Here is a 15691-nt window from a genome sequence, read left to right as displayed (position 1 = left end):
TTTTCAAAAGACCGAGGCCGTCAAGACTTCAGAGTCAGGAGGAAAAGGGAGCCCAAGGAAGGGCTATGAGTGCCAAGGGCTTGTGAGCTTGTCTGTGGCCTGCAGTTGTGCGTGGAATAGTTTGCAGTGAGGTGTTGGCCTGGTGCCGAGAGGCCTGGACTTGCTATGCCCAGGGGAGCACCGTGGCATGTTCTAGGAGCCCTGAGAGGTGAGATCTGTTCAACTCTCAGGGAGCTTGTAGAGGTCACATGTGGGTCAGGATGAGTCTCCTCAGGATCTGCAGGGACCCAGCCCCGCTTCAGTCCTGCTGTCGGAGGAAGAGGGCAGTATCAATTCTGGATTCCTGGGGGGCGGGCTGAATACTGCAGCTGTGGGAGGAAAAAAAGCCTGGCTGGCCTCTGGATGACTGTGACCCTGACTGTGACTGGCCGGACATTGTAGCTAGCCCAACTGTGGGACCCTTGCCCCCTAGGACAGTGCAGTCCCAAGCCATCAGCCTGGCCAAGTGCACACAGTTCTGAGTCAGAGCTGGTCAGAGCTTCATACTGTTTCCACCTCAGGACTCCTCCTAGAAGGCAGTGGAATCCGGAAATCTGGACTGAGCCGGCAAGAGGAGGCCATGTCCCTAAAGAGAGGGTCAGACGGCCCACTGTCTGGGCTGGGGGTGGATCTTCACCTACAGGGCTAATCCTGCTTTATGGTCTCTGTGTCACTCTGTGCTAAGACCCCAGTGGTGCTGCCTGCTAGTGTGAAGCCAGGGTCACCTTCACCAGCTACCCATGAGTCCTTGCTCAGCACTGAGAGCAGTAACCCATTAAGACCCATCTCCTGAGGAAAGAGGGATTCTGGGGAGTGACCAGGGCTGGTTGTGATGCTTTTGGTGCCTCCATTCCTGTGGAATATAACCCTAGGGAGGCCCAGCAACGTCTGTCCCATCACCACAGATTGGAGGGGTTGGAGGGGCCGAAGGGGACAGCCTGGAGAAATCATCTCCTGCCTCTGCAGTGACCAGGCTCACAGTCCCTTCTGGTCAGAGTCAATCTGCCCTTCACATAGCCTTAGCCCCTCTTTCTCCAGACTGTATTGCTGAGAACATAAAGGGCACACTGAGATGTCAGGACCTTTGGTCTGTCCCAGGGTCTCTTGCTGATCTATGTCTCTTACTGTCTAGACTCTACCAGGGGCTGCCTGGACAAACTATCCCCACTGTTGACAGCACTTGCTGACCAATTTCCATGGGACTAGGCCACACACTAGGGGAAGTTCCCATGAAGGGGCTGCAAGGTGAGACGAGAAGAAGTAGGCAATGCTTAGGAAAAGAAGGTGTGGGTGGTCAAGGGTGTCCCCTACTCACCTCCAGCCTAGACCCTGATAGGTCAAGGGGGTCACTGGGACTGGGGTGGAGAGGCCACTGTGGGATGGGGTAGAATGTAGAGGGAAGGTGGGTGGGTCTACACAACAGAGAACTTAAAGTTTGGATTGAAGGCAAGTCTTTCAAAGCAAGGAAGTAGCTAGAAATACTCAGGGGAAAGCCAGGAAGGGTGGACGCCGTGGGAGAAAGTTCCAGAATCTCTAACTATCTCTGCTTCCCATTTCCTTAAGCATGAATGAATGACCAAACCAGCTTGGGTTAAGCTGTGGGAGTAGGAAGTGGGAAGGTGCTTTTGAAAGAGTGCGTGGCTGGAAGGATGGGGCTAGGCCTCAGTACCAACCAGTGAGTGGGTGGGGCATGGCTGGGTTCATGACCTAACATTAAGGGGAACAAATAGCCATCAGTACTGCCTGCTATTAATTCTTTACAGTGGAACTGGGCTCTGGTTTCCAGATCAATACTAAGTAATTAAGAGAGAAAAATTATTAAATAAGACTCAGAGGTCCAAAGTTTGTGGCAGACAAGAGAGTCGGAAGACTCCACAAAGGACGTTGCCCTACAGGACGGGAACTGGGAAAGGCTGTGGTGAAGACTGGACTGAAAGCAGCTGTTTGGAGCCCAGGTGGGCAATGAGGAGGCTGAGTGGTTCAAGGGCCTCCTGGCAGGGCACTGCTGGGAGAAGGACAGAGGGAGGAGGAAGGAGACACAGGTTCAGAGGGAGGGGCTGAACTCCAGGGGTGGTGTAGGATGGAGCTCTAGCAAGGAGTCACCTTCTGACTTTATCCCCTCCTTATAGCATGCCAGGGGGTCTGAGAACTCTTGCTGCCCCAAGTTTAAGTGAAGATCCACTGTCCACCAGGCCGATGACAGTAAGACTGGCTGGTGCTGTGGATCAGCATCTGCAGGATGCATGCACCCCTGAGCCCCTAAATGCCACTGCCAAGTGGGGCTACTGGGTGCAGACACAGCATCTGGTGGGGTAGAATATTCTCTATCTCAGTCTCTAACTCAGTGCCCAGATTGCACATGTACTGAGATAGGAAGGGCCCATGGTGTGGATGGAGCCACAGGCCTGCAACCTCCATGGGCATCTGTCTTTCTAGCCAGATCAGAGGCCTCTGATCCTCTTGCTCCATCTAGGAAACCCAGGGTCTATGCTTTCCTGTCCTGTAAGGAGGCTCCTGCCTATAATAGTGTCTAGGTTCTGACCATAGGCTTTGGGTCCCTAGCCTGGCAGTTCCACAGCTTCTGCCTAGGACAGGCTCCTTGCATGCCATGGAAGTCCAGGAGCCAGGGACAGCTCCCTGTCCTACTCCCACTTTTGGGAGGAGGAGTAGAGCAGACTTTCAAGATAGCTTTGATGGCCCGAGGGCACCTTCAGAGCTGCTGCAGGAACCAAGAGTAAGATATTGTCCTTTTGTCCCTCCATCAGTCATCAGAAGGTCCCCCAGAAGGGACAAGAACTCAGGGAGGCAACCCTGTGAGCTGGAGCATCTCTAGTGCAGAGGATCAAGAGTGACAGAGGCCTGCTCCATCTTACTACATCTCCATCCCGAGACAGAGACTGATGAGAGGGACTTATTAGAGATATTGGCATATACGGTTGCAGACACAGAGAAATCCCACAGTGAGTCCCACATGTGGTCTGGAGACCCAGACAACCTGCTACTGAGGTTCAGTCCAAATTCAAATGTCTTAGAACCAGCCGAGCCATGAACTAATACATAGTCCAAGGCTGAAGGCCTGTAGCCATGGGACAGGGCAGTCAGTGAAAGTCCTGGATACTTGGCTCTCCCAGAGAGCCCAGAGTTCTGATGTTCATGGACAGAAGTATGCCAGAAGATGAGGCAAGGGGAGGGGACAACTTCACCGTTTTCCATCTGGGCTTTCAGCTGTTCAGATGATACTGCCCACATTGGGTGAGGTGGGTCTTCTCCATAGCCACCAATTCAAGTTTCAGTATCTTCCAGAAAAACCTGCAGAGACTGACTCAACAGCAATGCTTTTTCAGCTCTCTGGGCAGTCCATAACCCAAGTCAGGCTGACACCCTAAACTGCCACGTTCATCCACGTTAACAAGATGTATTCATAGTGGAATAGCTAGGGCCACATGACTAACAACATCTTCCTAAACCCAACTTTATCTCCCAGTAGACTACATGGTTCTACATAACATGAGCCAACTGTGTGGTGTATCCCAAGCACCCGCTGAACCTTCCCCAGGGGAGAATGTGTAGTCCCTGGGTGATATTTGCTCTCCCTTCAACATCTATAACTCAAAGGTCATGTGATTCATGAATAAGCTGGGGAAGAAACATGAAGGAAATAGACACTGATTCCTCATATATGAACTATATACCCACAGATACTTTCTTTCTTTTTTTTTTTTTTTTTTTTTTTTTTGGTTTTTTCGAGACAGGGTTTCTCTGTGTAGCTTTGCGCCTTTCCTGGAGCTCACTTGGTAGCCCAGGCTGGCCTCGAACTCACAGAGATCCACCTGGCTCTGCCTCCCGAGTGCTGGGATTAAAGGTGTGCACCACCAACACCCGGCTACAGACACTTTCTTTAAAAGAAAAAAAAAAAGATTAATTTGCTGGGTGTGGTGGTATACAATTTTAATCCCAGAATTTAGGAGGCAGAGGCAGGTTCAAATACCTGTACCTGTCTGTAAAGGAACCTTGAATTTTTGTGAATTCAAGGCCAGCTGGGTCTACATAAGGAGTTCCAGGCCAGTCAGAGCTACACAGCAAGAAACCATCTGGAGTTTTTTTTTTTTTAATTTATTTTTATTTTGTGTGTATGAGTGTTTTCCATACATATATGCATGTGTACCACATGTGTGCAGTGCCCATGGAGGCCAGAAGAGGGTGTTGGATCCTCCGGAACTGAAGTTACAGGCAATCGTGAGCTGCCACGCTGGTACTGTGAACTATACCCAAGTCCTCTGCAAGAGCACCCAGTGCTGAGACATCTCTCCAGACACATTATTAAAAGAGGAAGTACTGTGGCCACAGCAATCTTTGCGGCTGTTTCTGGTCACGTCACCATAGCTAGCATTTGGAAATGCTTTCTTCCACCAAAAATTCTGCAGCCCATTTGCCCTTGGCTGCTCTTGGTTCTTACCTGGCAGGTGACCCACACTTTTCCCTGGCCTGTGAGCCCTTGTGGTCCCATTGACGTTATCCAGGTGACACTAGGGGCACCCTAAGGGAGCCCTGAACTGCAGATCTCTCCTGGTAGTTATGGTCAGACATCCCACCAATCCCTAACTCCTCCTCAGCCCAAGGAACTCAGATTCACTATGAGGGGTGGGGGTGAGGTGGCTGGGGGGTCTCAGCATCCAGTTCAGGGCAGTGTTTGTTGTACCTCCTTGCAAAAGTGCTCCCTATTCTGGAACCAAGATTTTCTAGGCCAGCAGAGCATAAGGTTGTGCAAACAGGACCTCCAGGGGTGGTGATTAGCGGTTCCATTCTCATACCCCTTGATTTCTGGACCCATGAGTCATGACTGGGAGAAACAGTACTGGACACGGGACACTGAGTCAAAGAACATTCAGCCCTCTGGTGAATTCTGCCTCAGCTCTATTAGGCACTGCCACCCCAGTTGGTGATGTATCTTATCTTCAAGCTATAAGCCGGCTGCTTCAGATTGATGGAGACACAGTTAGACTTGTGAATTACATGGATGTAGCCTCATGCCATGCTTGACTTGTTGGCAGGTGTGTTTTCTTTCCCAGAGGTAATGCAGCGTCCTTGGGGTTGAAATGTCTGACTGCAAGCAAGATGCTTTATACAAGCTTTTGGGAGGTGACTCATTTGTAGGAGGGCAGAGCTCTAACAAATGGGATCCATATTCTTTTAGAAGGAGTGAGGGTTGTGTCCACTCGTCCCTCCATGCTAGGACACAGTAGGGAGGTACCATCTGGGAGGAATAGGTCTTCCCCAGACAACTTGATCTTCAACTTCTCATCCTTTAGAAGCCTGAGAGACAAATTTCTGTTGTTTGGGGGTTACCAGCCTAGGGCTGGGGAGACAGTTCAGTTGGTAGTGCTTGCTTTGAAAGCATGAGGTCTTGAAGTCATTCCCTAGAAGCCACATTAAAAAGCCTGGTATGCTGGTGTCTGCTTATAATCCCAGTGCTGAAGAGGCAGAATTGAGGGTGGGGGGGTGTCACTGGGGTTTACTGGCCAGCTAGATTAGCTGTAGTGGTTTAAATGAGAAATGTCCTTTACAGGTGCAGGTATTTGAACACTTGGTCCCCAGTTGGTGCTGTTTGGAGGGCAGCCTTGTTAGAGGGGCAGATAGGCTTTGAAGGTTTACAGCCTTGCTTACTTCCAGTTCACCCTCTCTGCATTGTGCTTACAGTTGAAGATCTGATCTCTCCACGTCTGCCGCTTGTTGCTATGCCTTCCTGCTGTGCTGGACTCTCAGCCCCGTGGAACTGTGGCCTTGTGGAGAGTGCCCTTTGACCAGTTGGCAGGATAAGAGATGACCTGTATCTGGCTTACCAAGGTGTGATGGCTAATTTTATGTCAACTTGACACAGGCTAGAGTCATTTTGGAAGAGGGAACTTCATTTAAGAAAATGCCCCCATCAGATTGGCCTGTAGGAAAGCCACGATTGACCAATGATTGATGGGGTGGGTCCATCCCACAGTCAAGAAAATGCACTATGGACTCTTCTACAGGCCAGTCTGATGGGAGCATTTTCTTACTTGAAGTTCCCTCTTCCAAAATGACCCTAGCCTGTGTCAAGTTGACACAAAATTAGCCATCACACCTTGGTAAGCCAGACACGGGTCATCTCTTATCCTGCCAGCTGGTCAAAGGGCACTCTCCATGAAGCCACAGTTATCAACTTGGAGGAGCAAACAGCAGTGGCATCTGGGTCACTTCCTCCTGGTACTTACTCTGTGCCTTCAAGGCTGTCTTAAACCCAATCAGATAGCTCAACTTTTATCTGATGATGGGTTGCTGCTGGACACACCCAGCTTTATGACACGTGGTTCATGATGGGCAGCTTAGGATGCACAGTAATGTGTGAGACATGTTTCTATGAATACCCAGTAGCAGCCAAGAGCAGACTCTCATTAGGGAAGTGGTTGTTGCAAATTAGGGCAGGGCCTCACTCCACAATCTGCTAAGGCGGTCTGCTGCAATTTCCCTATGGGGTCAAACCAAAGTTCTGTCAATCCAATCCCAGCACCTCTTCTGTGGGGGTCAAAGAACCCTCATGGAAGAACATCGGAACCTCTTCCTGTTGGGGGCCATTTGCATAGTTTAGAAAATGCCTGAGCAACACACCCAAGTGAGAAATATGGATAGGCCCATGAGAGGCTGTGCTTTTTTTGGTTGGTGCTGGGGCTTATGTGCAATAACTTATCTTTCCCTGGAAGAGATATTTTGACATGCCTAAATATCTTATGTTGAAATTCGTTTGAATTAACTTCCCTCCCTGACACACCAGTGTCTTTCCAAGAAGTCAGTAGTTGCTACTTCTGAATGGCTTGATTCGGTTGACGTGACATCTGTGCAACAGGCCAGCAGTGAGGAGGAACAGGAAGGTCGTTAAGTTTCTTGTGAAACCAAACTGTGAACCAAGGCTGGAGAGCAGACCCTTTGAGGAAGGATGGGAAAGGCGCCCTTACCAGATGAAAGCACACTGACTCTGATGGGCCTTATGGAGAGGCAAGGGTAGGAAAGAGGCGTTGCCAGTCATTGTCTACACACCAGCCACCAGGGCGCGTGTTCATGCACCCAGGCTGGGAAACAGTATCTAGTAGGGAGTCTATGATTGGAGTTACTACCTGAGTAAAGCTGTGACAGATCCCACTGTCCCCTCTAGGTCCTCCTGTCAACTGCTCAGGTCAGGAGGAGAGTTGAATGTGTGTGTGTATGTGTGTGTGTGTGTGTGTGGTGGTGGGGATGGAAGTCACTACTCTTGTTTTTTAAAAAAAATACATTTCTTTATTTATCGTGGGCTGGAGTGGTGGGTACATATGCCGTGGAGCACATGTGAGGGCCAGAGGGCAGCTCGTGGGAGTTGGTTCTCTCCTTCCACCATACAGGTCCTGGGGTGGAACTCAGGTTATGAAGCTTGGCGGCAGGTGCCTCAACCCACTGAGCTATCTTGCCAGCCCCATTTTTGCTTTTCTGAGATAGAGTCTTACTGGCCTGGAACTTGCTATGTAGATCAGGCTGACCTTGAGCTTGTGGTGATCCTCCTGCCTCTGCCTCCTGAGTGCCTGGCTTATAGCCATGTACCACGGTGTCCATCTCACCCTGCATCGTTCAGTTCCAATCACTGCATGGCATCCGCAGTCCCCCGAGGGGTGTCACTATACTCACTTCACTGGTTTGCCCGCTGGAAGTAGCTCTAGTCTAGTTGCCCTTTGTTACCATAGCAACTCGTATTGCACAGGTCAGGGAGCCAGCTGAAGGATCCCACCACTGGCTAAGTATGTCTGTTCTCTTTTTTTCTTTTCTAGATCCAGGGAAATAATCATAGAATGGAATTGGGGACCTATGGGCTCACAGTGAGATGGACCAGACTGAACACTCTGTGGATCTTCTTACCTGTAAGTCCTGAATGACTGTGGGGCCACCCCGAGGATCTAGTCTTCTGAGATCAGTGTCAATCTAGACCCAATTCTGAGTCAGCCCTGAACTCACTGCTTATATCCTCTTCTCCAGGGCAGTGTCCCCGAGAAAGGACCTTGAGTCCACTTGGGAGAAGGTGGATGAAAAGACAGACAAGAAGTCTTATGGGTATTATGCCCAGGATTTCTCCTGCAGTGGGCCAGGCCTCCCCTTCATGAAGAAGCTCAGACCTATAAACTGGCTCAGGTCTTGGGATTGCTGGTGTCTGTGACCTTTGTTTTTTATGACTCAAGTTTCACTTTTGCTCATGGATCCTGGAAGTTTTCCATAGAAAGATCAAGCAAGAAGTTAGCAGACATTCTGTTTCCCCGAAGGAACACCATGATCAATCAGCCAGCACCACAGGTCTGCCGGGCCAGACTGCTCAGACTGTGGGGCTTTGCCTCTGCTCTCCACTATAGTAACTTCAGCCACTGTGCCCATGCCCTCTGAATGCCCCCACATGGCCCATGCCACCCTGGGATCCAATGACTGTCACTGAATTTGAGCTTTCCACTTGACTAGCTTTGGTTCCCACTGCAAAGTACAGTCTTCAGGGATGAGCAATCACAGAACAGTGGAAGGATACTGCCACCCCTTACCCCACGCCCCAAGTGTATTTCTCATAGTCATGGTGAAGGTCAACCTTCTGAACCTTTCCGGTGTGGGTAAACAAGTTTAACAAGTTGAATCCAACCTAGAATACTCAATTTCCTGTGTCTTTCATTCATCCCTCTACATAAAACCATTGAAAGTCTCCTATTTCTGATTCCTTCACTGTGGGCCACCATGTAACACACACACACACACACACACACACACACACACACACACACACACACACACATCAGTCAAACTAACTAACTAACTAACTAACTAACAACTAACTAGTCTTTTTGTTTTGTTTTGTTTGAGACAGGGTTCACTAAACAGTTCTGACTGACCTTGGTTTGTAGATCAGGATGGCCTTAAATTCAGAGATCTGCCTGCCTCTGTCTCCCAAGTGCTGGGGTTAAAGGAGTGTACCACCATGTGATTTAATCCTGTGATTCCTGGAGCTGCGTCATTAGACACAATCTGTGTTCAGTGCTCCCATACATCAGATACATCTGTCCTGATCCAACTTTATGTTTGACCCTGTCCTACGTTGCTGTCTCATTTGATGTCTATTACCATGAGTTCAAATGATTTCCTTTTCACTATGTTTCTGTCTATATAAAATAGAGAACTCAAGCAGTCCTTCTAAAGTGTAATGCATATCCTTGGGGTCACACACTGTTCTGCACGGAGATACATGTCTACATATGAGTATGGAAACAAATGTGCTGGTTAGTTTTCATTGTCAACTTGACACAAACCTGGAATCAGTGAAAAGGGAGCCTCAATTAAAGAATTGCCTCAAACAGATTGACCTATGACCATATCTGTGAGAGACTGTTTTGACTGATAATTTATTGGGAGGGCCCAGTCCACTGTGGGTGTCACCATCTCTAGACTGGGGGGCCTGGGCTGCTTAAGAAAGTTAGTTGAGCATAAACAAGAGATCAGGCCAATAAACAGCATCCCTACATGGCTTCTCACTCCTTGTTTCTACCTTGAGCTCTTGCCCTGACTTCCCTCAGTGATAGGCTATTACCTGCAAATGTAAGCCAAATAAATCCTTTCTTCCCCAAGTTGCTTTTGGTTATGGTGATTATCACAGCAACAGAAGAGCGAAGAAGGACACATAGGGAGGGTGGTGATGGAAGGGGCCAGTATTGTCCTGCCTGGTAGCTGCCTTGGGAAAGGTCATTGCTGTTTCCTTGGGCCTTACAGACTTCCCTCCAGTGGACAGGGAGACCCCATCTATGGGGGCAGGAATCACTTCTTTAATTTAAAAAATTATTTTATTTTTAATTGTGTGTATATATGTGAGCATATGCTGAATATGTATGTGTGTTGTGGGGAGGAGTGTACCCATAAAGGCCAGAGATATCAGATCCCCTAGAGCTAGAGTTATAGGTAGTAGTGACATCAGTTGTGTGTGCTAGTAGTTGGTCTCAAGTCCTCTGGAAGAGCAATATGTACTCTTTTTTTTTTTTTTTTGTTTTTTCGAGACAGGGTTTCTCTGTGTAGCTTTGCGCCTTTCCTAGAACTCACTTGGTAGCCCAGGCTGGCCTCGAACTCACAGAGATCCGCCTGCCTCTGCCTCCCGAGTGCTGGGATTAAAGGCGTGCGCCACCACCGCCCGGCGCAATATGTACTCTTAACCACTGTTAAGAGTTATGGCCATCTCTCCTGCCCATGAGAACCACACCTGCTGACAAGAAAGGTTCATCAGAACACAGGGTGGTGTTGTCCTCAACTTTATGAGGGTCTTCCCACATGACCCTATTCCAGCTTTCAGGATCCATTCTTTCCCAGCCAGTGTCCTCATTTCAACAGTAGATTTACCTTGCCTTGTGATCCAGTGAGTCTAGAATGAGGTTCTATATTTGACTTTTAGCACATTCCTCCCTGCATCTCTAGGAGACAAGACTACCCTTCACAACCCAGGGGCTTGTAGATCATCTGTGTGATGTTTGATAGGAAATGCAAACCCTGAGCTCATCCTTTTTGTCATCTGGTCCAGAAATATTAGGAGCAAAGGGCTGATGTCTTAGCTTTAAAAAAATTTTCAGAAGTATCATATGCAGAGTTACTTAGCTCCTGACTTCTTAGTACTAGTAATAGAGTTATTAGTGGTTTTAAATCTAAAGAGACTAGACTGTCAATTCCAGAAAACACTCTTGATACTAAAATCTGTATTAGTCAGCATTTTCTGGATAATGTGTATGTATATTTAATGAGTTAAACATAACTACATTTTGTCCATCCATTCATCTATCCATCCATCTAGGATGTGTAATGTTATCAGGATCTAGAATCACCTAGGAGACAAGCCCCTGGACACACTAATGAGGGATTATCTAGGTTAATTGAGATGGGAAGACCTGCCCACTGTGGGTGACACCATTCCCTTGGCTGGCACCTGGGACTGTATGAAGAAGAGAAAGTGAGCTGAGCATAGATATTTATTGCTCTGAGACACAACATGGCCAGGTGCTTTAGGCTCCTGCTGCCTAGACTTCCCTGCCATTATGTATATTGTACTTTGAACTATAAGTCAGAATAAATCCTACCTTCCTAAAGTTTCTTTTGTCAGGGCATTTCATCATAGCAACAGAAAAGTAACTAAGATACTATCTATCATCTCTATCAGTCTATCTATCTATCTATCTATCTATCTATCTATCTATCTATCTATCTATCTATCATCTATCTACCTACCTACCTACCTACCTACCTACCTACCTACCTACTTATCTATCTATCATCTAAAATGAAAATCCAATTCACGCAGTTTAGGAAGTCTCACACTTCTTGTCTGTATCTGGAAACAAAGGAAGTCAGTGGTGTGATTCAGTCCACAGGCAAATGCCTGAGATTTAAGAGGGCTGGTGGTGTGAATCTTGTCTGAGGGCAGGAGAAGTCCAATGTCTCAGCTCCAGTGATGAGGCAGGAAAAAGGAGGCAGATTGATTTCACCTTTTCTACTCTGGATCTCAGTGGCCTGGAAAAGTCACCCACCTTCTATTTCTCTTTGCTGTTTGCTCCTAGAAGCATCCTCAAAGATGCACATTCAGAGGCAGTGTTTGATCTGAACACCCTTGGTCAGTCAAGTTGACATATCAAAGCCACCATCACGCTGTGCTAAACCCTGGCCTCTAATGTGGTTTAGTGTCTTCCTTCATCACAACCTGTACCAGCAGGTTAGGGATCTCTAAACTCACAGTGGTGGGGAAAAGCAGACCTGGGCACAGTTGTAGGCCACTCCTCCTGTACCAGCCCAGTGTGTGATAGATAATCTTTATTTTCAATTTGCCAGGCTCGCAATCACCTAGGAGATACACTTGTGTGCGTGTCTGTGAGGAAAAAGTGATCCTCGTTTCATAATAAGAGTACTGGAGACTCGGAGTAGCAAGAACTCAGCAGTTTATCTTAGCTCTTCAGCAGTTGGACACCAGCCTGGAATGGCAGGCATACTGACTGAAGGCAGAGAACATTTTCTAAACCAACAGACCTTCCTCCCTTTTATGAATAACCGGGAAGGTGGGAGTTTACATGTTATTTAGGTCTTATCTTCCTTCTGTGGCTTTTCTCAACAAAAACCTTGTGTGGGCTCATTCTGTGTTTGACACCTTGTTTTTTTTTTAATGCTTATCAGATGCACCATCTTGCAGAGAAGCTTGGCTGTCAGTAGTTGTCTACTCTTAAACTTTTAGATGGTGTGTAGCTTAGGAGAGTTTGGATATATTGGGTCATGAGAGAGAATAGCTAGACTAGCAGGTATCAGCAGGAGTCTATTGTTTTCTGTTCATTGGTAACTGGACTTAAGCTTGCTCAGGGCCCATTTGGAAATGAACTACCAGATTTTATTTCTGACAGGTGTTTCCAGAGAGGTCTAACCCGGCAGGAGTGAGAACCTTCCAGCAGGTGAGCCAGTACAAAAAAGCCTAAAGAAAAAGCGGTGTTGGCTGCCTGCCTTCCCTTGGTCTGGAGCCAGTGCTTGGCTCTGCTGCCACTGTCCTTTTCTGACGTCAGACTCAAGCTTCTTCAGCCTTCTTTCAACACGAACTGAACACTAATGACTCTCCAGGAATCTTCCAGACCTTCTGCACCAGGTTGGGACTGCTGAGGTGATCAACTTTGTGGACTAAACAGCATCTCTAGTGTCGTGTAAGTCAATTTAACATATCCCTCTTTATAATACATGTTTCTTCTATTAGTTCTGTCTCTAAAGAACTTCATCTAATCCAGATTGTGGTGCCAGTAGCAGGTTCTAGAGAGGTAGAATTCTAAGGATGAATTTCTCTAGTGGGCTTGATGGTATCTGGAGCTGGCTCTCCAATTCATCTACACCTAGAATTGCTAAAGACTCTGCACTAATCTGGTAATGTAGAGAGAACATTACTGTTCCATCTTGTGAATTAAAGAACTGTACAGCATGTATGCATTCACACATACACACACACACACACACACACACACACACACACACACACACACGTAAATAAATAAATGAATGTAATTTTAAAATGAAAATAAGAAGAAAGAGAATGGCCCTTCCAAGAATGGAAGTGGGCTGAGAGCTGGGAAAAGCTAGAAGCTCTGATGGCGCTCAGCCAGGACAGTCATGCGCTTCTGTGGGTCATTTATAGAGCAGCTACATGCTCCACATTTGGAGCATTTGAGGGCAGGAGCTTTATTCAGGTGGAGTCTGTCCCTTATATGCTGCCCCTAGTTGGACCTTTCCAGTCTTCCTCTACCACTGGTTTCTTTCATATGTTAATTTTCATCCTCTTCTTCCCCACCATCCTGTGTTAACAGACAGCAGAGGCCAAGCAGTGTCCATTATGGTTCAGCTGGGATAGCTCAGTGGTGTGGGTTCCCAAAAGAACAATAGATGGGGGAGGGGGCTTAGGAAACACCCACTCCATCTGTATAAGCAAATTCCAGAGCAAGTGAAACATTTGCCTTGAAGGACTGGAGAGCCAGCTCAGCATTTAAGAGCACTGGCTGCTCTTGCAGAGGGCCTGGGTTCAATTCCTGGCACCTGCATGGCAGCTCACAGCCATCTGTAGTGACTCCAGTCCTAGGGGCTTCAGTATCCCCTGTAGGCCTCTGCAGGCACCAGACATGCAAATGGTATACAGACATGCATGCGGGCATAACACTCATACATACAAAATAAATTTTAAAAAAATTAAGAAGTTTACTTTGAAGTGTAGCAACAGAGAATCACAGTTCCTCAACAAATTCCCAGACAAGCCCGGAATCTCTTGAATGAAAGAGAAGCAGGTCCACTCAGGAAGGACCACATTACACTACCAAAAAGTTTTACAGTCAATCAGTCTTTCTCCAAAGGAACTCATAGGCCTTGATGAGGGTAAATGTACATCCAGGAAAAGGAAATAACCAGATTTTTCAGGGCCTACAGATACTGACTGTGACCTGACACTGATTCTGGGAAACCCCCTCCAAAGCATTGTGGACCTCCAGTTAAGTAAGGGCTTATGGAGGTTGGGCAATTGATGGAGTGTCAGCCAAAGTCTGACTCACAGTGGCTCCATTGGGCCCACAAACTCACCCCAGTGGGACAGATATACTTAGAGGTTGGCAGAATCCCAATACTGGTTGTCAGACCTGTGGAATGAGGGCTATTATGATCTGAAAGGCCAAATGGAAGCCATTAGTTGCCTCTAATAGTAAAGGTAAAATAGTGAAAAAAAAGAAAATCCCCTGGAGAGATTACAGAAATTAATGCCACCATTAAGGCCTTGCAAGATGCTGGGGGTGGAGTGGGATGGGGGATGGCTCAGTGGTTAAGAGCACTTGGCTGCTCTGGCATAGGACTCAGGTTTGATTCACAGCACCCACTTGGTGGTAATTCTAGTTCCTGGAGATGTGATGCCCGCCCTATTCTGGCATCCAAGGGCACTACACACATGTGGTTCATAGATAAACTTGTAGGCAAAACACCTATACTAACATTTTTTTTTTTTTAAATGAGAGGGCTAGAGAGATGGCTTAGAGGTCAAGAGCACTGGCTGCTTTTTCAGAGGACCGTATTCAATTCCTAACACTCACATGGCAGCTCACAACTGTCTGTAACTCCAGTACCAGGGGATCTAATGCCCTCTTTACATGGGTACCAGGCATCACACATGTGGTGCACAGACATACATGCAGGCAAAACATTCATAAACAAAGTAGTACAATACATAAATAAAGCTGGAAAGATTGGAAAGATGCAGGGGTGTTGGTTCCTACCACATTTCCTTTTAATTCTCCCTTTTAGCCTGTGCAAGAGACAGATGGATCATGGAGAATGGCAGTTGACTATGACAAACGTAAGTAGAGGCTCCAATCACAGATGCAGTGCCAGATGCAGCTTCCTTACTTGAGCAGATTAATACATCTCCTGGTACCCAGTATTCAGCTATTGGTCTGGCAAGTTCTTTTTTCTCTAGAAACCTGTGCATAAGGACCACCAGAAGCAGTTTGCTTCCAGCTGGCAAGGCCAGCAGTATACCTTTACAGTTTACCTCAAGGGCATATTAACACCCAGCCCTGTGTCATAGTTTAGTTTGCAGGGAACCTGATATACAAGGGATCACATTGGCCCATTACATTGATGACATTATGCTGATAGGACTTGGACTTGTTAGTAAAACATTTTGGATTTGGGAGGCAGCAAGCTCCTTACTTGGGTGTGTCACTTCAGCCCATACACCAAATAAACTCAGAAGGCTCTAGTTTTGAGTGGGACCCCACTCCTGTGTGGGCTCCTCTGCTGCTTGGATCATATGATCCAGCAGACTTGAAGGTCACTTAATGTGGCAGTGGCAGATAGGATGCTGTTTGGAGTCTTTGGTAGGTCCTTATAGGTGACCACAGTGGAGCCCCTTGGAGTGGAGCCTTACCATCATCTATAGACAATTGTTCTCCCTTTGAGAGACAAACCTTGACGTGTTATTGGGCCTTAGTAGAAACTTAACATTTAACAATAGGATGTCAAGGTCTGTATTGCTCATGGCATAGTCTTCAGCCCTGAATGGGATGTCATTAATCCCCTCCACCAAAGGCTGGGAAATGTTTGT

General features: G+C 47.3%; 1 non-coding gene across 6 annotated transcripts in view; it reads left to right on the top strand.

The window, feature by feature from the left end:
• Positions 1 to 15691, top strand: part of LOC107401251 (uncharacterized) — a 66094-nt gene that overhangs the window by 11335 nt on the left and 39068 nt on the right. For 3 of the 6 annotated variants that reach the window (XR_013046253.1, XR_001578007.3, XR_006061781.2), the window contains exons 3-5: positions 7860 to 7949; positions 12477 to 12767; positions 14890 to 14941. This is a non-coding gene — a transcript (uncharacterized LOC107401251). Of the gene's footprint in view, positions 1 to 7859; positions 7950 to 11916; positions 12141 to 12476; positions 12768 to 14889; positions 14942 to 15691 lie in introns of all 6 variants that reach the window. The other 3 variants (XR_013046256.1, XR_013046254.1, XR_013046257.1) reach the window with 2 other exon arrangements.

The sequence above is a fragment of the Peromyscus maniculatus genome, chromosome 1 (genome assembly GCF_049852395.1).
Source record: "Peromyscus maniculatus bairdii isolate BWxNUB_F1_BW_parent chromosome 1, HU_Pman_BW_mat_3.1, whole genome shotgun sequence".
NCBI classification, from domain to species: domain Eukaryota; kingdom Metazoa; phylum Chordata; class Mammalia; order Rodentia; family Cricetidae; genus Peromyscus; species Peromyscus maniculatus.
Note: the sequence above shows the minus strand (reverse complement) of the source record. Positions and strands in the feature narration are given on the sequence as shown.